Here is a 21,219-nt window from a genome sequence, read left to right as displayed (position 1 = left end):
TTGGTATTCAGTGTATTTGACATAGCTTCTCAACGAATCAAAATTTTATACTAATGGTTAAAGAATCATAATCTTTTTTAACCTTAAAAAAGTTTGAATGATTGTGTTTTTTTTGCCAAATAGTCTTAAATAAAGTTTTTGATACTCGTTTAAGCAATAACTTTACAAATGGGTGAAATTAGGTCTTATATTGAGGAACATCAAGAAATGGATAGTGATATATTGATATTCCTAAAATTTTGTAGGTGCCAAATTCTTTGGTAGAATCTTTGACGGACAAAGCACCTCACCTCCAACGTGGGTGCAAGTTGCAACGCCCAACCATTTTCTTTAATTTAAATATGGTTATGTGGAAATTAGAATATATTTGGTTGTGACTTCTTGGGAATTAAGTTTCTCCAAAGTGTTAAGTTGGTGGCACTTAGGGTAAATAGGTGGTTTTATTTAAGAGAAATTAATTATTTATTGAAATTTAGATAAAAATTAAGTTTATTCAAACTAATCATAAATTTTGCAAGAAAAGGCTGTGAAGTAGGCCCTATGAGTAGAGTTGAATGTACAGTGAACTGTTCGTGATTTGTTCGGCGGAAAGTTAGTTTATTTAATAAATGAACCAATATGAACACAAATTCTCGTTCATTTAGTTAAACGAACGAAAATAAACAATGGTCTCGATCGTTCAGTTATGTTCCTGAACGTTTGTTTACGTTTGTTTATTTTCGTTCATATAAGTTTCTTTTATGTTCATATATAATTAATCGTGTTTGATTACATTACTATATTATATGTTCATATATGTTCAATTATCTTTGTTCATTTATGTTCGTTCGTTTATGTTTGTTTGCCATATTCACGAACATGAACAATGTAATATGTTAAACGAAGAAACATGAACAAGAAAACTCGTTTGTTTATTCGTTCGTGTTCGTTTATTTGTTCAGCTAACTTAAATGAACGGACATGAACAAACCCCCGTTCGTGTTCGTTCGGTTCATTTACAGACCAACCTATGAGGATGTGATTGATCATTGGTCTACATATTTAAAGCGAAAGTCTCATTTTCTAACTATCAGTCTCATTTTCTAACTATCAATTTCATTTTATAAAAAGTACTTTTGAGTGATATGGTTAAATAGGAGTACAATAGGTTGAATGTAACAAGTTTCTTTTTCTTTGTAGTCATATGGATTGATTAGTTTTGACATTTAAACAAAAAAATTAGGCAAAAAAAAAAAACGTTTTCTCGTGTCTTTTGGAGGAAATGGTCTGCGAAGATGAGTGTTTATCCATTTTTAGTGATAAAAATGAGTTTTTGACCTTTTTGTTATTTAACAGAAGTGGCTTTTGATTATTTATTTTTGTAGGTATTCTTTGGTATTTTAGCACGTTATACCTACGAAAATACCAAAATTGACCTACGAAATAGGTAATATCGCATATAAATTTTGGTATTTTTGTAGGGGACCTATGAAAATAGCTAGTTGTAGTACTCTTGAATGCCATTTTATTAATTTGTAAGGTATACATGCGAAAATACCATTAATGGGTATTATCGTAGGCCAATCTTGATATTTTTGCAAGTGTATCCTCCGAAAAATACCATATATGTGTTTTTTTCCGCAGACTATTTAATTGGTATTTTCATATACCATTTTTCAGTTTCAACTATCGTTGTAACATGCTAACAAGAGTTTAGTGGAAAATAAACACGTTGATAACTTGATCATTTTTATGAGACAACATGTTTTAGATTTTGGATGGATGGATCCTTGGTGTCAGGGGAAGAGTTTTTTTATTCATGCATTGCTGCTACACAGGGTCTTTCTAGATGAAGTTTAATCGCACATGAGTGATTTGAGATTCTAAATCGAAGGGTACTCTCTGTTGTTCGACCAACTTGGGTTTTGTCTTGTCATCAAATTTTCGATTTGGGTGTGTTCCAAACTTGAAGACAAAAATTATGATCACTCTATCGTCGTTTTGGGTACATGTGTTCCCATGTAGATCAAACACCTCATTTTTCAATAAAATAATTTGTATAAGCTTATATTCAACAAAACGTACCATTACATATTGAACGTGTATAATGGGGGCTTGTTTGCTTCATATATTATGTGTTGAAAATAATATACATTCATGATCAATATTGTTAATAAAGTTGTGATTGTTTAAGTTGTCGTAATTAATCAATTGAATGGGTGTGTTATCTAATATTGGTAAATGACAGAGGTGTCAGATGAAAGTTCTAAGGGGTCTGAGTGTGTATGTGCTAAGTCAGGGGACTGCTCGTTTCCATCGAAGTTATATTTGCATGCAGACCCTATTCTGGTCGGATTCACCAGGTTTGGTCTGGGTATGCACCGAACTAGAACCGATATTTTAACCGGTCTACATTGAAAACTGAAAGGCTTTTTGAGGTGGATTAGCTCATTCATGTCAATTACTCTTACATTTTTTCTCTCATCTTCTAAACTATGTCTAGGGTTTCTATGGTTTTCTTCCAGTTGTATTCTTGAGCTTGTAACTTTACATTTACTTTCTTCTTCTCCAATCATTATTATATAAGTGAGAAAGTGATTATAGTGAGGTATGAGTTGTAAGTTGATGTAAACCAAATGGTTCTTAAAATAATAAAGAGAATAGTTGGTGTTGGATTCTTTTTGAGTTTTTGTACATGGTATCAGAGCAAGGTTAACTCTTAGTTTCTTTAAAATCGACGTGGTTTGTTCATCGGTTGGTTCTTTGGTGTTCTTTTAGGGTTTTGTGTCGATTTGGCTTGAATTTTCTCCTCGATCTTAGATCTGTTTTATTTGAATCGTTTTGTGTTCGATCTTTGTGTATTTTAAGTAGCTCGTTTACGTGCCTCTGGGTCGAAGTATATCTGGTTTTTTGGTAAAATGTTTCTTGTTGAAACCTTCATCTTCGTCAACCTGGATGGTTAGCAGTAAACGTTAGAGATAACTTTTCGTTACCTCTAACGATCAACACTATCTTAGAGAGTCAACATTAAATCAGGTTTCAAACGGTTGTTTTTAGCGGCAATCTAGCATTTGGATGCTTATTGAATCCAATCAGTGTTAGATCTAAATGTGTTGGATCAAATAGTATTCTACATAACTGTTTGCGGAGCACTTGGTAGAGGTTTGTAAGTTTTTTGCACACCTCTCGTTTGTTTGAGTCCTCTTGTAGTATTTTTATGATATTTGATTATATGTTTTTATTTGGTCTTGGTCTTGTGTACCAACTGTCTGTTTTCTAATTGTTGTTTCTTAATTATAATTTTTGTGTTTTTTTTTTGTTCTTGTGTGTTTACTTACAAACTATTGATGATTGCTCTTTCTTGTTTCCTTATGTACCGACTTGCTCTGGCCTATAAGTGGTGTAGAATTTGGTTCAATATAGGTAGTTAGTTTTTTGGTAATATAAATCATTTTTCGTATAGTGTGTAGTAAACATGGTTGGTGAAACTCTTTTGGATCTGGTACAAAGAATCATGATCATTATGACTTTGATGATCCCTTATTTTTGCATCCATTTGATAATGGTATTGTTTCTATAATTAGTATTAAGCTAACTGAAACTTAAAACGTTATCGTTTGGAGGAGTTCTATGTTAAGAGCTTTAAAAAGGTAGAAATAAGTTAGGATTTGTTGATAATACCTTTCCTAAACCTAAAGAGGATGAAACTAAAATACATAAATAGGAAAGGTTTAATGATGTTGTATGTTCCTGGTTTCTTGGTTTAATTTATGAGTCTATATATGCTAGTCATGCTTGTTCTGAAAATTGCTTTTGATATATGAACTGAATTGCTTGAAACATATTATAAGGTTGATGGATCTATTGTGTTTAATCTGCATCAAAAAAATTAATTCACTCGCCTATAATGGAATTTTTGTTTATGATTACTATAGCGAACTTGATGCATTGTGGAAGGAATTTGATGGGCTAATTAATCTGAATGGGTGTACTTGTGATGCATTTGCCAAATTTAATGATCACTCCAAGTTGATGAAACTCATGTAGTTTTATTTCTGTATTGGATGATACATTCAATCAGGTTAAAAGACAAATCCTCTTTGGAACCACCCTAATGTTAAAGTGTCTTTCTCTATTATTTCTTGATGGGAGTCAAATCGGAAAAGCGGTTCCATTCTCACTCTTCCACAAAGCCTCAAGCATATGCATTTGTTAGTAAGTTTAATGACCCTAAAAGGAATAAGTCATATAGTAATCAAAATCTACAATGTAAGAATTATAATATTAAGGGTTATACCATTGAGCGTTGTTATAAGCTCATTGGTTATCCTAAAGACTTTAAGCTCACGAATGAGGCTCAAAATAAACATGTCTTATGAAATAATGCAGTTGCTTCTTGATAATTTGACTCCTCTAAATCTGATGTTCTGACTAATAATTCGTTTGATAAGTTCTTTCTAACTAGCGAATAATACTCTAAGTTCTTGAGCTTCATAAATGAAAACAGGGCACTGCTGAAGTAACAACCAATACGACCTGTATCATATTGATAGCCGATATCTATCTAGTTAAATTCAGATAAAAGGAATAAATGTCACCTAACCATTTAATTTCTTTTGTAACTTGGATCCTAGACTTTGATAATTAATGTTTTTAGAAACTAAAAGGGTATTAATTTTTGAAGATTAAATATTGAAAATACTAAATGAATTTTGTTAAAAATTGTGTAGATAAAACAAAATCCAATCTCGTTACCATGCATCATATTTCACTTGCTGAAATAATAACATTCTCAAAAGGCCCTATTCCTAAACCACCTACTTTGAGCAGGAAACCTGAACATGATACATGGTGTCAACACATTGATGCTGAAGATGTTTCTAACATCATAACTAGGAACAGTTATTCCTGACTTCCAGGAAGTCTTGGATAACTTCAAGTATCTGGAAGCTAAATATCTCATCATTTGAGTACGTAATATGTTTACTTAAGATTTTCACCTAATTTTGTGAAGATTCTTTCATTTTTCTATTAGTTTGTGGTATGAAAAAAGGTAACTTTTGATGAAGAATTCGGATAAAAGGCTTAGAATTGAGAACATCCTGATAGGATCCTAAAAAAATCAAAAACCATCACATATTCGTTTACGTGATTCATTTCTTATTACAAGTTTTGGAATTGATTTGCATATCAACCATTGTAAAGAGCACTTCATCAGGAGTGGTTGGTGGGTCCATAGGTGAAAACTTGAGTAAAACTATAAACAAATCAAGATTCTCATTGGTCAACATTGTACATTTTTGTTGGACATTTCTTCTACAAGTATATGCTAGCTCATTCTTTATACCTATACCATCAACAATATAAAGAGCTTTTTCTTGGAGATTTTTACTACATGATTTTTTTAGCTTTCTTGCGAATTCAATCCTTAAGGAGGTTCTTTGGGTATATGATCCTTATTGTGGTTTTCACACAGTCTTTCATAGTAACCAATATTTTCGAAGGTATATCTAGTAAATTTATTTTAGTATATTAAACCTTGAAAGCATGTTGTTATACGATTTAAGATGCAACTTTCCAACATAGATCATCAGAATGAATAAATTTTGTAAAACAATTGTCAAAGAGGTTCCTTCTTCCTGCATCATTGATTGTGATTAATGATATTACTGCTTATTTTTTTTTTTTGGATTTTTCTTTGGAAAAACACCTTTGGTTAAGTTATCACCAAAGAAATCATGTGAGTGATTTATTGGAGCTTGTGTTACAACAATTATAATTCTCCTTTAAATTGTGGAATACATTTACTGTTATTATTTGATTTGAAATGATGTGATATAATAACATTTTGTGTTCCCTTTTGTTATGTGCATCTTGCTAATTTTATGGGTCGCTTCTAGTGGTTAACATGTCCCAGAAAGGTAGGTTAATTTATTTTTTATTCACTTTTGTTTTAAAAAGTATATGGTTTGGTATAATGGAATCAGGGATGGAATGGAATGCAAAATTGCAAAATAATACATTTTTATCTATGTAATTTTTAATGACAATTTAAAAAAAACATAATAAAAATATCAATTTTATGATAACTTAGTTGGATTTTAAAGAACTTTTATGTTCAGTTTCTTATTTTTATAAAAGTTAAATATAACTAAAATAATATATGAAATAAGATTCAAGTTATATATTCTATGTGCATATAACATAAAAATATGTGGTTGATGTTTGATGCTTGAATTAGGGTTTCCATTTTTGTGTGCATGTTTTTTCTTGTGAAAAAAGGAGGCCCCTTTTCCTTTTAGTATAAAGTTGTTCAATTTTGGTTCATAAAAGATTAGACTATGTTCAGAAAACAATAACTATTATCCTAATGGATCTATCTGGGTTATGTAAAATCCAGATGAAACCTCTTTTAATTACCAAATAAAAAAATGTGCAAAAACCTAAACTTTTTATAATTCGAGATTGTGTCAAATTGACGATTTTAGTCCCTTAAATATGAACGATTTCGACACTAGCTTTATAAGAAATAGTTTTATCTATATTTTGGGTTTCTGTTGTGTTTCATATGTTTCATTTTTAAGCATCGTACTTTTATATTCAACCAATTATATGCACATAGAATATATATAACTTGAATGTTATTCCATATATTATTTTAGTTATATTTTGTTGGTTAGCGTTTGAAGTATTAGCCTTAAATTTTCGATTTAGGTTTCTTCTGAATTTAGGTTTTCCAACTTCTGTTCATATCAAAATGTCATGAAATCATTGTTACTGAATTTCCTAAATTGCCCCTCAGGATGAAAATCCTCCAATTTCAAATACCTTCTCACTTGGCATCACATATTTGTTACACCAGTGCTTTTCTTTTATAAAGGTAAAGTGTAAAATGATTGTCCTTTTTTTTTACTTTTCTTCAAGGTATTTATCTCTGTTTTAACATTAACTTTCATATTTCAAGATGCAAGACTGAGACACATGGATACAATTTTCAAGGAGTGTTGTATTGCAGATTGTGTCGATTATTTTAACTGTTGTTTTATTCTTCTGAAGTTGGCAAACCTTTTGTTTACAGGTATGTAAGTAAAGCTCTTGCCAATATTTGATTTTATTATACTGGTAAGGATGTTCTTGTTGTTACTGTTACTTTTATGATATTTATCATATATAAAATCGATTATTAGGTCTAATCGTTTTGATGAAATTCTTTATAAGATTGTATTGATTTTATTATATTTAAAATGATATTTGATAGGATTCACCCAGTTGATGTGTTAAGAGTCTTAAAAATACTTCTAATTTCACTCATTCGATTTGAGAAAAGTTTTTTGTTATGTGGATGAAGATAAAATATAAAGTTGAATCAACCTAATTTTCAAAAATCTCACAGATTGTTATGATTTTCTTAAAAAAGTAAAATTGGAAATGGAAGTAAGAAAGATGTGCAAATGAAAATTTTGCAATCTTTACACGGCATAATGAATTTCTTAAAAAATTATATTTCTTATGTTCTTAGGACCATATTAAATGCATAAATAGAATAAAGCTTTCATGTTTAAGTGGTACCATGGGCATTTGTGTCATTTTGACATTTCTTAAGTTTCTTAGGGGGTGGGGGTTGATTTGATTCATTTTTAGTGACTTTGATATATGTTTGATCCACATTAACTTTAATATTCAACTGTTATTCTCAATACAGAAGATTGGATCACATACTTTATCTCTCACCTTTCTACATCCGATGGTGCTCTTCTTAACATGAATTGCATTTGTTAAGTTAGCCTAATCATATTTATGATGGACTTTATCTAGTCATTTAAAATGACTTGCCATTTTGGAAGGACCATCTTAGAATGGCCATTTTGATCATCTCTAAATTTACATTACCATTTTGATATTTTGTAAAGTGCATTACCATTTCAGTTTTTTGACGGATGGACTTAGACCAGAACATGCTTTAATGATTTTGTCGGGTGCTTTACTGCTACTGGTGCCTATGTTTCTAGAATAGTAGTAAGTTCCAGTTTTTTAAAGAGTATTAATAACACGTATTTGATGATCAGGTGGTGTTGGTTAGTTTTATTTTCAATAAAGAAAGGGGTGCTTTACTCCTACTGTTGATACCGATTTTATTAACACACAATAGTCTTGATGCTTTAATAAGCAATAGGATGCCCTTCTTGGATCAAAACTGCTCCTAACCCGGCTCCAGAAGCATCATTTTCCACTATGAATAACTTTTCAAAGTTTGGCATGGTAAGGATAGGCGTGTTAATGAGTGTAAATTTTAAAGCTTGAAACGCCCCCATGGCAGCATCATTCCATCCAAAGCTGTCTTTCCGAAGTTGATCCGTTAACAGGGCCGCAATACTAGCGTATCCCTTGATAAATTTCCTATAATACCCGGCTAGTCCTAAGAACCCTCGGAGATCCTTTATTATGGATGGGATTGGACAGGCTTCCACAACTTTAATCTTCTCGTGATCAACCACTACCCCTCGCCCCGAAATAACATGCCCCAAATATTCTAGTTGTTGTTTCCTCAACTCGTACTTGCTTGGATTAGCAAAGAACTCATGTTGGCTTAGTGTTTTCAGAACAATCTCCATATGAGAATGGTGTTGATTTTCATCTTGGATGTATATCAAGATGTCATAAAAAAAAGGTTATTGTCATTGTAGCCCAACAAAGTTACGTATAATGGTTTAAATGGTCCCTCTTGACTATTTTTTGCATTTTAAGGGCATATACTTGTGTTTTACCGATTGGAAAAGTCATGTTACCCATTTTAGCAGGTTAACCTGCCTCGTCACTTGCCAAGTAAGCATGTGAGTTAACCCGTTGAGTCAATACTGAGTTGACTCGATGACACACTCGATGACACATGCAAAGAGTAATTATTGTCTTTAATTTCCACCAACACCCCACCAACCTTACATTGTCGATTCGATTGAGTCCCAGGCACACGTCTCGAATTAAAAGGGGACACACCTATGTGGGGATTGAAGTAAAACAACCCTCAAACTTGTTTACCATATTCGGCCACACGATCATCTAGAAGAACCCTTCAGAAAGCAACAATGTCAGCTCCACCACCTTCACCCGACTCTTTAAATTCTGGTGAAGACATCAACTACAATGTGCACCACTCAATCTTTTGTGATTGTGGTCAGAAGATTTCAGAAAACCAATATGAAATGCAACGGTTGAAGGAGCAGCTCGGACAGGACTATATCGTGTGCATGATTGACCACATCAATCTCCAGCACAAGCTGGATGACCATGATCACAAGTTTAAAGTCGTTGGGGTTGCGATGGGTGGCATGATGGTGGGGATGCTCTTTTTGCTGGTGGTTGTGCTCCATTTCATTCCTAAGCTTGGGTGATGGGTGGATTTGAAACAATGGTGGTTTATGGTTAAGAAGCTTATTAATATATAGATTGTAACAACGTAAATTTTCAAACAAAATTTTCATTTTTAGAAATCACATAATTCTCATAAACATAGTTCAAAAATCTCCAAAATGACAATTCATCAAAAACACATGTTCATAAATTGTTTAGACACAATCCAGGATCCTCAAAACATAACTTCACCTCGTGTGTACAATCAAGCCGGCGCCTTCCCGTGATCCTGAGAAGTACCTGAAACACATAACACATAACACGGTAAGCACGAAGCTTAGTGAGTTCCCCAAAATACCACACATAACTCATTAGCCTCTCATGGCTATATCTCAAATAAGACCCTCCGGTCAATGTGTCTCAGTGGAACCCTCCGGTCCCACAACTCGGGTGGACCCTCCGGTACTAACTCAGTAAAGCTCAGAATAATACACAACATAAATCACAAATACATAATGCATGATATCACAATACTCAATATATACACACAAGACCCTCAGGTCACACAAAATCACCAATCAAGGTAAGTATAGTGAGAAGACTCACCTCGTAAGCTAGCAAATTGTAACATCCGGACTTCCAGGTATTATTTTTATCAATTATTTTTGGAGTTAAGAGAGGGACTCGATGAGTTGACGCCTAGACTCGTTGAGTTGGGTCGCGATTGCTGACTGGATAAATGAAGGGACTCGACGAGTCGGTAAGGGTGGACTCGACGAGTCCGTGCTGACGATTGAAACCCTAAATCCCCGGGTCTGAGCCCTATTTAAAGGACTTTATGGCCTCCATTTGCGGCTACCAGTCCAGAGAGAGATACCCTAGCGATTTTGAGCGAGTTGTGAGAGAGTTTGAGCCTCTTTGTTCGTTTTGGTGGGATTTATCCAAGGAGGAAGGGTTTCCAGCAAGAAAGGGGCAAGAGGACTTCATTTCAGCAGGATTTCAGCTTGGATCTTCATTTTGAGGTAGCCATTTGATCCTATTCTTCTGTTTTGCTTAAGCGTATTGAATTTAGGGTTTTCTATATCTTTTGTGGCTTGTTGGGTTGAGATTTAGTGTCCCATTGAGTAATAAACTTTGGATCCGAACCTTTTGAGGTCCAAAGAGCTTGAACCACCTTGCTTTTTGTGGTTCTATGGAGGAAAGGGACATAGGTTGCCATGATAGAAGGGATTTCACCAAAATAAGCCTAGAGTGCCTTGCATGTGTACCAAGATTCGACCTTTACGTGTTTATTGGTCATGGAGAAGTCAGATCTATAGATTAGAGAAGCAGATCTGACCTCAGGAGGTCAGATGAGTGTTTTCATGGGAGGAACTCGTCGAGCCCATAAGGGACTCGACGAGTAGAGTCGGGTTGCCCCGCGATTCGCGACCTGTGATAACCCGTTGAGTGTAGGGTTGAATCAGCGAGTTGAGTGAGGACCAGGGGCGAAGAGGACACGCATGTACTCGTCGAGTCACACGAGTGCACTCGACGAGTCCGGTCAATGTTGACCGTTGACTTTTGTTGACTTTTAGGGTTTAGTCAGTGTTTGGACTTATGAGCCATTAGAGGGGTAGAATGGTCTTTTACCATTCTTAGAGAGCTTATAGAGAGGGGTTAGCCTAGCCCTTAGAAGTTATATTAATTAAAGTAATTATTTATGTGATTAGGCGGAGGCTAGTGCAATATTTCAAAGTTCGAGGTTTACCGAGTTACCCGAGGTGAGTCTTCTCACTATACTTTACCTAGAGTGGTAATTAGAGTTATGTGACAGAGTATCTTGTATGCTATTTATGTGATTGTGATACACTGCATTATTTCTATGTGATTCATGCCGTGTATGTTCAAGAGTTATAGAGTTAGAACCGGAAGGTTCACAAAGTTAGGACCAGAGGGTCCATAGAGTTAGGACCGGAGGGTCCACAGAGTTAGGACCGGAGGGTCCACAGAGTTACAGCCTCGAGTGGTGTTGAATCATAAATGTGACCCTCTTGAACTCAGCTACCGCAACCATCTCAGCTACCGCAACCATCTTTCTACCGCAACCGCTTCAGCACCCGGAGTCAATCTTGTTCATCAGCAACCGCATCAGCAACCTGAGTCAGCTACCGCAGTAAACTTAGCTAGATTACGTTATTTGTCTTTTATGTAATACACTCTATTATCCAGTATGCCTTGCACGGCTGCTTATAGAGTTGTAATCTAGTGTAGTTTCTAAGTCTCTATAAATAGAAACTTACTCTCTTTGTATTCACAGAGATAAGAAAAGGAACCGATAACTTATCAATTCTATCTGAATACACATTCTGAAGTTATCTCTCTTATCTTTCTTCACTCATATCTTCTTACTTAAATCTTATCATAATCCTGCTGATCATAATCCCTCTTCTGAGCAAGTCTTTAAGACTTAATCACTAAGCTTGATCTTCCTTATTAACTTGGAGTGAATGCATTCCTTGTTATGAATCAGCTTAAGTGTCTTCTTGATATAACTATTGCTGTCATTTCCATTCCTTTACATTTCCGCAACTAACTCTCTAACTATCTAACTATATTATTGTTGAGCTTTTAGATCCTTTGAGATTAACTATTCCGCATTATACTTGTTCTAACTTTTGTTCAAGTGTGTCTCCAAGTTTTTCTCTCAACAAGTGGCTAATATGTGTTATATGTGGTATTTTGGGGAACTCACTAAGAATTTATGCTTACAGTATTGTGTTATGTGTTTCAGGTACCAGTGAGGATCGCGGGAAGGCGCCGGCATGATCAGTACACACATGAGGAGTTTTTATACATTATGATCTTGGGATGTGTTTCTATGGATTGATATGTGATACAATGAGATTTTTATAATATCTATGAATGAAAGTATGCTTTTAAAAATGTGAAAAATTGTTTGAAAAATTACAGTGTTACAAGTTGGTATCAGAGCCTTGGTTTGAGGGATTCGGATGCACCTTCGAGCGAATTTGAACTCAAACTGAGGATTTGAGGAATTTTTCGAAATAAAACAAAATTTTTCTAAAAGAGTAAAAGGATTTTGAAAAGAGCAAAGCAGAGCAGTGTGTACGATCAGCCAGCGCCCGAACGGTGATTTCCCAAAATACCCTTACATTATGTGTTATGAGATATTATGTGGTATGTTATGCATGCTAGAGTAGGCTAGGTATTCATGGTTAGGACTAGAGTGGGCCTGATTTGTGATGCCTTAGCCTAGGAGTTATTGCTACTATGAGATACTTCGAGAGTAAGTAGGTAGCAGCGAGGAGCTTATGAGTGGTCTACCGGAGAGTAGCCTGAGTTTAGTGAGATATAGAGTACTTGTGATCTGGGATCCTAGGAGGAGGACTTGGGGTGAATACCGATGCGCTGTGGAAGGTAGTATAAGGGCCCGTACTACTGGAAACACCGGATCGGTGAGCAGTCCAAGTAAGAATCCTTAGGGTACTAAGGAGCAAGTAGGGTTGGGTATCGAGTGCGAGTATACTCGAGCGAGTCTCTGATTTCTTTTGTGTTGTATTTCAGAGACATCATGGTTGGGACGCGCCACCACCCAGGAGGCATTGGTACCAGTGGTACCAGTGATGAGGAGATCCGTAGGTTGATTCATGAGGAGGTGGCTGCTGCCATCCGAGCCGAGATACCAGAGATGTTTGGGTCTATCAAGACCACCCTGATCGAGACTTTTGATGAGCGTTACACTGCTCTTACTGATGCTGTTGTTGCTGCAGCCACCGCAGCCGTCGCTGCTGCGAGACCGCAGGGGGGGGGGGTGACTCGTTGCTGTACCGAGAGTTCAGCAACACGAAGCCACCAGAGTTTGATGGGACGCAGGATCCGATCGCTGCGATGAGATGGATTTCTGATATTGAGGGATGCTTCTATACGTGTTCTTGTCTGGAGCATCTGAGATTTCGGTTCGCGCTGAACCAGCTTCGCTTGGGAGCGAAGGACTGGTGGAAGTTTGTGACAGCGCACTACTCTTCTGCAGAGCTTGCCGCGGTGACCTGGGAGAGGTTCACCGCTATGTTTCGTGATGAGTACGTTCCCCCGGTGGAAAGGGAACGTTTGGCCCAGGAGTTCTTGACCCTCAAGCAGGGTACCGAGTCTGTTACAGTGATCACCAGGATGTTCCATGAGAGGGCGATGTTATGCCCTGAGCACGTGTCTTCCGAGCAGGCACGCATGAGTCGGTATTTGAGCATTTTGAGGAGAGACATCCGCGAGTTCGTGGCGAACTCGTCGTACCGGACATTTGCCGAGCTTCAGGCAAATGCCCGGAAGAGGGAGATTGAGCTCGATACTCAGGCCAGGGAGGAGGCGGAGTCTCAAGGGATGGATCGGCGACCGGCACAGTCCCAGCCGGCAGCCAAGCGGGCCAAGCCCGCCGATTCGAGATCAGGGAACCAGAAGAGCCGCACTTGTGGCAAGTGCGGCAAGAGTCATGAGGGGGTTTGCAGAGCAGGGTCTTACTACAAGTGTGGCAAGGAGGGGCACATGGCCAAGGATTGCCCCAAGGGGTTTGCATTCTGTTTTCACTGCAACCAGACAGGACACCGGAAGGCCGAGTGTCCGCAGTTGCGGGAGTCAGCCCAGGGAGCATCACAGGGATCTGCCCCTGCTACCGTTCGAGCTGTAGAGAGTCGGCCAGCGAAGGCCGAGGCGCCAAAGGCTCGCGGGAGAGCCTTCCAGTTGACAGCGGAGGAGGTCCGTGCAGCGCCAGATGTTGTGGCGGGTACGTTTCTTGTGAGTTCTGTACCTGCTTTGGTGTTATTTGACTCGGGTGCCAGTCGGTCTTTTGTGTCATTAGCCTTTAGTCAACACATTAGTATCTGTCGAGAGGCGTTGAGTCGACCTTTGCGAGTTTCCATAGCTGACGAGAGAGCGGTGTATGCCACTGATGTGATCCGAGGATGTGTACTCGAGATCTTCGGCGTTGAGTTTCCGATTGATTTGGTCCCGATTGCGATGGGAGATGTCTGTGTCATCGTGGGCATGGACTGGTTGAGCAGGTTTGGAGCGGTTATCGACTGCGAGCGACAGTTGGTGACCATACGAGACCCTAGTGGAGGAGTTCTTACGGTTTATGGCGAGGGTACCCGTTCTGGGTCAGCATTTTGTTCGGCCGCTAGAGCGAGGCAGAGCCCACAGCAGGGCTGTAGTGGGTTGGTGGCTTATGTGGTGGATACGAGAGTAGATGCAGAGAGACCGAGGTTGGTCAATGAGGTCCCGATAGTGCGTGAGTTCCCGGATGTTTTCCCCGAGGAGTTGTCGAGCGTGCCTCCTGAGAGGCAGGTAGAGTTCCGCATCGATTTGGTTCCGGGGGCAGCGCCTATGGCCAAGGCGCCTTATCGCCTTGCGCCGCCAGAGATGCAGGAGTTATCCTTGCAGCTTCAGGAGCTGCTGGGGAAGGGGTTTATTCGACCGAGTAGCTCGCCGTGGGGAGCGCCGATCCTTTTTGTCAAGAAAAAGGATGCTTCACACCGGATGTGCATTGATTACCGGGAGTTGAACAAGTTAACGGTCAAGAACCGTTACCCACTGCCGAGGATTGATGATCTGTTCGATCACTTGCAGGGAGCATCTTGGTTCTCCAAGATAGACTTGAGGTCTGGATATCACCAGATGAGGGTGCGAGATGAGGATATCCAGAAGACGGCGTTCAGGACTCGTTATGGGCATTACGAGTTCGTGGTGATGCCTTTTGGGCTCACCAACGCACCGACAGCGTTCATGGATCTCATGAACAGGGTGTGCAGACCGATGTTGGATTGATTGGTGATTGTATTCATCGACGACATACTGGTGTATTCGAGATCCAAAGAGCAACATGAGGAGCATTTGAGGGAGATCCTCAGAGTTTTGAGATCGGAGAGGCTTTACGCCAAATTCTCCAAGTACGATTTTTGGTTACGAGAGGTCCAGTTCTTAGGACACCTCATCAACCAGAATAGGATATTGGTCGATCCGGCCAAGATTGAGGCGGTGATGAGTTGGGAGGTGCCGAGATCCCCCATCGAGATCAGGAGTTTTCTGGGGTTGGCTGGCTACTATCAGAGATTTATCAGGGATTTCTCCAAGATAGTCGTGCCTCTCACCAGGTTGACCCGGAAGGGTGTGGCTTTTTCGTGGGGACCAGAGCAGCAGACCTCGTTTGAGACACTTCGCCAGAGGTTATACGAAGCCCCGGTGTTAGCCCTCCCGGAAGGGATGGAGGATTTTGTGGTGTATTGTGACGCATCGATATCAGGGTTGGGTGCAGTACTTATCAAGAGGGGGCATGTGATAGCGTATGCATCGAGGCACCTGAAGCCTCATGAGACGAGGTATCCCACCCACGATCTGGAGTTGGGGGCAGTGGTGTTCGCCCTCAAGGTCTGGCGTCACTATTTATATGGGGTTCGGTGTACCATATACACGGACCACAAGAGCTTGAAGTATTTGATGGATCAGCCCAATCTGAATATGCGCCATAGGAGATGGTTGGACGTGGTAAAGGATTACGATTGTGAGATCCTGTACCACCCGGGCAAAGCTAATGTTGTAGCTGATGCCCTGAGTCGCAGGGCGGAGAGTGCCCCGATACGAGATGTTTGTTTGAGATTGACAGTGATGACTCCGGTGTTGGACACCATTCGGGAGGCCCAGGCAGAGGTCGTGAGACCGGAGAACCGTAAGAGAGAGCGGGTGATTGGACAGGTACCTGAGTTCGTTACCGATAGTCGTGGGCTTATGACCTTTCAGGGTCGGATTTGGGTGCCGTATGGAGGCAGGACGCGCACCACTTTGATGGAGGAGGCGCATCGATCGAGTTTCTCGATCCATCCCGGGGCCACTAAGATGTATTTGGATCTGAAGAAAAATTACTGGTGGCCCTATATGAAGAGGGATGTAGCATGGTTTGTTGAGAGGTGCTTGACCTGTCGCAGGGTTAAGGCTGAGCACCAGCGTCCGCACGGCAAGTTGCAGCCACTTGAGGTTCCCCAGTGGAAGTGGGAACAGATTTCCATGGATTTTATCATCAAATTGCCAAGGACCGCGAGGGTGTCGATGCGATTTGGGTGATTGTCGACCGGCTGACGAAGAGCGCTCACTTCCTTGCTATCAGTGAGAGCTCTTCTGCAGAGAGATTGACAGAGTTGTATGTGAGGGAGGTGGTATCGCGGCATGGAGTACCAATCTCGATTGTGTCAGACCCAGATGTATGTTTCACTTCCAGGTTCTGGAAGAAGTTCCATGAGGAGTTGGGTACGAGGCTGCATTTCAGTACCGCTTACCACCCACAGACGGACGGGCAGAGTGAGCGGACGATTCAGACGCTCGAGGACATGCTCCGTGCATGTGTGTTGGACTTCGGGGGAAGTTGGGACACGTATCTGCCGTTGGCTGAGTTTTCTTATAACAACAACCACCATTCGAGTATTGGTATGCCTCCCTTCGAGTTGTTATACGGGAGGAGATGTCGGACTCCCATTTGCTGGGGAGAGGTAGGGCAGTGCGTGATGGGCAGCACTGAGATAGTGCTTCAGACGACCGAGCAGATACAGTAGGTTAGACAGAGGTTGTTGGCGGCTCAGAGTCGCCAGAAGAGTTATGCGGATAGGCGACGATCCGAGCTTGAGTTCCAGGTGGGAGACTTCGTACTCCTGGAAGTGTCCCCTTGGAAAGGAGTGATTCGATTCAGGAATAGGGGCAAGCTGGGGCCCCGGTATATTGGCCCGTTCAGGGTGACCGCGAGGGTGGGAAAGGTAGCATATCGTCTAGAGCTACTCGAGGAGTTGAGCCAGATTCATGATACCTTCCACGTGTCTCAGTTGAGGAAGTGTATAGCCGACAAGTCGGCGGTGGTGCCGCTGGAAGATATTCAAGTGAATGCGAACCTGAATTATGTTGAGAGGCCAGTTGCGATTGTGGATCGGAAGATCAAGGTTCTGAGGAACAAGGAGGTGCTACTGGTGCAGGTCCAGTGGCAACATCGGAGAGGGTCTGAGCTGACTTGGGAGCCGGAGTTAGAAATGCGTGAGCAGCATCCAGAGTTGTTTGTAGAGTAAGACTTCGAGGGAGAAGTCTGAATCTAGTGGGGGAGAATTGTAACATCCGGAATTCCAGGTATTATTTTTATCAATTATTTTTGGAGTTAAGAGAGGGACTCGATGAGTTGACGCCTAGACTCGTTGAGTTGGGTCGCGATTGCTGAATGGATAAATGAAGGGACTCGACGAGTCGGTAAGGGTGGACTCGACGAGTCCGTGCTGACGATTGAAACCCTAAATCCCCGGGCCTGAGCCCTATTTAAAGGACTTTATAGCCTCCATTTGTGGCTACCAGTCCAGAGAGAGATACCCTAGCGATTTTGAGCGAGTTGTGAGAGAGTTTGAGCCTCTTTGTTCGTTTTGGTGGGATTTAGCCAAGGAGGAAGGGTTTCCAGCAAGAAAGGGGCAAGAGGACTTCATTTCAGCAGGATTTCAGCTTGGATCTTCATTTTGAGGTAGCCATTTGATCCTATTCTTCTGTTTTGCTTAAGCGCATTGAATTTAGGGTTTTTTATATCTTTTGTGGCTTGTTGGGTTGAGATTTAGTGTCCCATTGAGTAATAAACTTTGGATCCGGACCTTTTGAGGTCCAAAGAGCTTGAACCACCTTGCTTTTTGTGGTTCTATGGAGGAAAGGGACATAGGTTGCCATGATAGAAGGGATTTCACCAAAATAAGCCTAGAGTGCCTTGCATGTGTACCAAGATTCGACCTTTACGTGTTTATTGGTAATGGAGAAGTCAGATCTATAGATTAGAGAAGCAGATCTGACCTCAGGAGGTCAGATGAGTGTTTTCATGGGAGGAACTCGCCGAGCCCATAAGGGACTCGACGAGTCGAGTCGGGTTGCCCCGCGATTCGCAACCTGTGATAACCCGTTGAGTGTAGGGTTGAACCAGCGAGTCGAGTGAGGACCAGGGGCGAAGAGGACACGCATGTACTCGTCGAGTCACACGAGTGCACTCGACGAGTCCGGTCAATGTTTACCGTTGACTTTTGTTGACTTTTAGGGTTTAGTCAGTGTTTGGACTTATGAGCCATTAGAGGGGTAGAATGGTCTTTTACCCTTCTTAGAGAGCCTATAGAGAGGGGTTAGCCTAGCCCTTAGAAGTTGTATTAATTAGAGTAATTATTTATGTGATTAGGCGGAGGCTAGTGCAGTATTTCAGAGTTCGAGGTTTACTGTTAGATGCATATTCATGCATTCATTTTGTAGTTTTAGTTCATAAAAGTGCATTGCATTTAGGTTTAAACTCATGCATTTTGCATATTTTTCGGGATTTTTCATGATGCAATTCCATTCACACACTTTTATGATATTTTAGGGACTTTTGAAGGTTGGATCTTGATGGAGGAAGTTAAAAAGAGTTGGAAACGAAGTTTCAGAAGTTTTGGAGCATTGAAGAGAGAGAGAATGAAGAAATGAAGATTTGAGCCTTTCAGACATTTACACGGCCGTGTAAATGATGGCTTATAATTTACACGGGCCGTGTAAACGCATATGCAAGAGCGTTCTTCTTTTCTTGTTTACACGGTCGTGTAAATGGCACCCTATAATTTACACGGGCCGTGTAAACGTCTCGACAGTTTTTAAAGTAGTTTTACTCTCATTTAATGGGGACAATCAGTTTTGTTGGAGGTTAGGTCGGATTTTGGACAGGGAGAAGGGGATTTTCAGAGCTTTTGGAAGTAGATTAACACTTGGAAACACTTTAATTTCCTTTTTGTAAGTCAATTTGAAGTTTGAATTTGTTTGATTTGTAGTTTAACCTAGTCATGTGTGGTTGATTTCATTATCATTTCCGAATCTGAATTCTTAAGTATGTGTTGTTAGGTTGTAATTTGAACTTAATTTGTGTTTAACATCTAGTAATCTTTGATTTGATCTTAATCATGTGTTTGGTTAGTTCTCTTTTTCACTTGATCAATGAACTAGGGTTCTTATCAATCTAGTTAATCAAATTATGAAATTCGTATATGTTTTATGATTTGATGTTAATAACACACACTTACTTGGTTGTAATTAGATCAAAATTAGTGCAATCAAAGATTAAATGTTTATATTCCCAAGCTTAAGAGGAATGTTAAACATTGTTGGTAATTAGTGCAAAAACTTAATGTCATTTAATGATTTGATGCAAGAACTTATTTGAATTGAATCAATTAAATGAAGTTTTATTTGAAGAGCTTGTTTTGAATAAAATACTTTTGCCAATTTGGATATTAGAGTTTATTAATATCTAACTTACCAACCTAGATTGAACATGAGTTATAATCATATTACATCTTTCAACATAATACATGTATAAGAGTCAGAATCGGAAATGTACTTCTTTTACTACGTTTTGTTATCAATCTTTTCTTATTTATGAAGTTTAATTCAAGTTCAAACACAATCCCCCATTTTAATATTATTTGTATTACGTGTGAGAATATGGCAAGATAAGAAGTCCTGTATTCCTGTGGACCGACCCTGCTTACTCTATACTATCTTTAGTATAAGAAATAGCAGTGACTTGAGCTTTATTAATATTATTTTATCCCATTATTTGTTGGGTTTGACACGCCTAACATTTACCGAGTTACCCGAGGTGAGTCTTCTCACTATACTTTACCTAGAGTGGTAATTAGAGTTATGTGACAGAGTATCTTGTATGCTATTTATGTGATTGTGATACACTGCATTATTTCTATGTGATTCATGGCGTGTATGTTCAAGAGTTACAGAGTTAGAACCGGAAGGTTCACAGAGTTAAGACCGGAGGGTCCACAGAGTTAGGACCGGAGGGTCCACAGAGTTACAGCCTCGAGTGGCTAATATGTGTTATATGTGGTATTTTGGGGAACTCACTAAGAATTTATGCTTACAGTGTTGTGTTATGTGTTTCAGGTACCAGTGAGGATCGCGGGAAGGCGCCGGCATGATCAGTACACACATGAGGAGTTTTTATACATTATGATCTTGGGATGTGTTTCTATGGATTGATATGTGACACAATGAGATTTTTATAATATCTATGAATGAAAGTATGCTTTTAAAAATGTGAAAAATTGTTTGAAAAATTACGGTGTTACACAAATAAACCTCGTATAAGAATCACCAATCTAGCCTCCGCCTAACAAATACCATAATTATCTCTAATTAACACTTAAATCACAACCCTAAATAAACCAAGCTATTTTCTCTCTCAAATCTGTTGGGATGGGTAAAAGACCATTCTACCCTTCCATGGTCTCCATATTCACTGTCTTGACCAAACCCTAAGGTCAACCGAAGTCAACAACTCGAGTCAACAGTCCATGTTGACCCGACTCGTCGAGTGCATCTATGTGACTCGTCGAGTACCCTTGTTCCTTCAGTATGTCGCGAAAACCCAACTTAACTCACCAAGTTGTCTCATCAACTCGCCGAGTTACTCCTGTCCAGACTCGTCGGGGAAAACCCTAGTCGACTCGTCGAGTTGGCTCATCAACTCGGCGAGTCCGTTAAGTCTCTTTTATCATTCAGACGTTTTAAGGCAGATTTACAACCCCAAACTCTAGATCTAGCCTCCCAAGGATGAGATACCACGTAAAGCTACAATCTTTACGTCCATGCATGACACTTAGGGATAGAAATGACAAAACAAGCTCCATTTAGGGTCTTAAGCATAAAAGCTCCTCTATAGCTGGATAAAGTTAGGACCTTTGGACTCTAGGGACCTCACAAGGTCCATATATGAAGTCTCAATCACTTGGTAAGTTCAACACACTCAAAGTCTCAAGGAAAGATGGAAAAATCCCTAAAACTCCATGATAACGAGATCTAATCACAAAA

The 21,219-nt window shown here is 39.5% G+C and overlaps 1 pseudogene; it reads right to left on the bottom strand.

Annotated features, from left to right (window-relative positions):
• Positions 1–8,138: 8,138 nt before the first annotated feature.
• Positions 8,139–8,591, bottom strand: LOC145113635 (putative mitochondrial protein AtMg00860 pseudogene; annotated as a pseudogene).
• Between the last annotated feature and the right edge of the window lie 12,628 nt (positions 8,592–21,219).

Source organism: Lactuca virosa, chromosome 1 (genome assembly GCF_052849685.1).
Source record: "Lactuca virosa cultivar CGN04683 chromosome 1, Lactuca_virosa_CGN04683_v6, whole genome shotgun sequence".
Taxonomy (NCBI): domain Eukaryota; kingdom Viridiplantae; phylum Streptophyta; class Magnoliopsida; order Asterales; family Asteraceae; genus Lactuca; species Lactuca virosa.
Note: the sequence above shows the minus strand (reverse complement) of the source record. Positions and strands in the feature narration are given on the sequence as shown.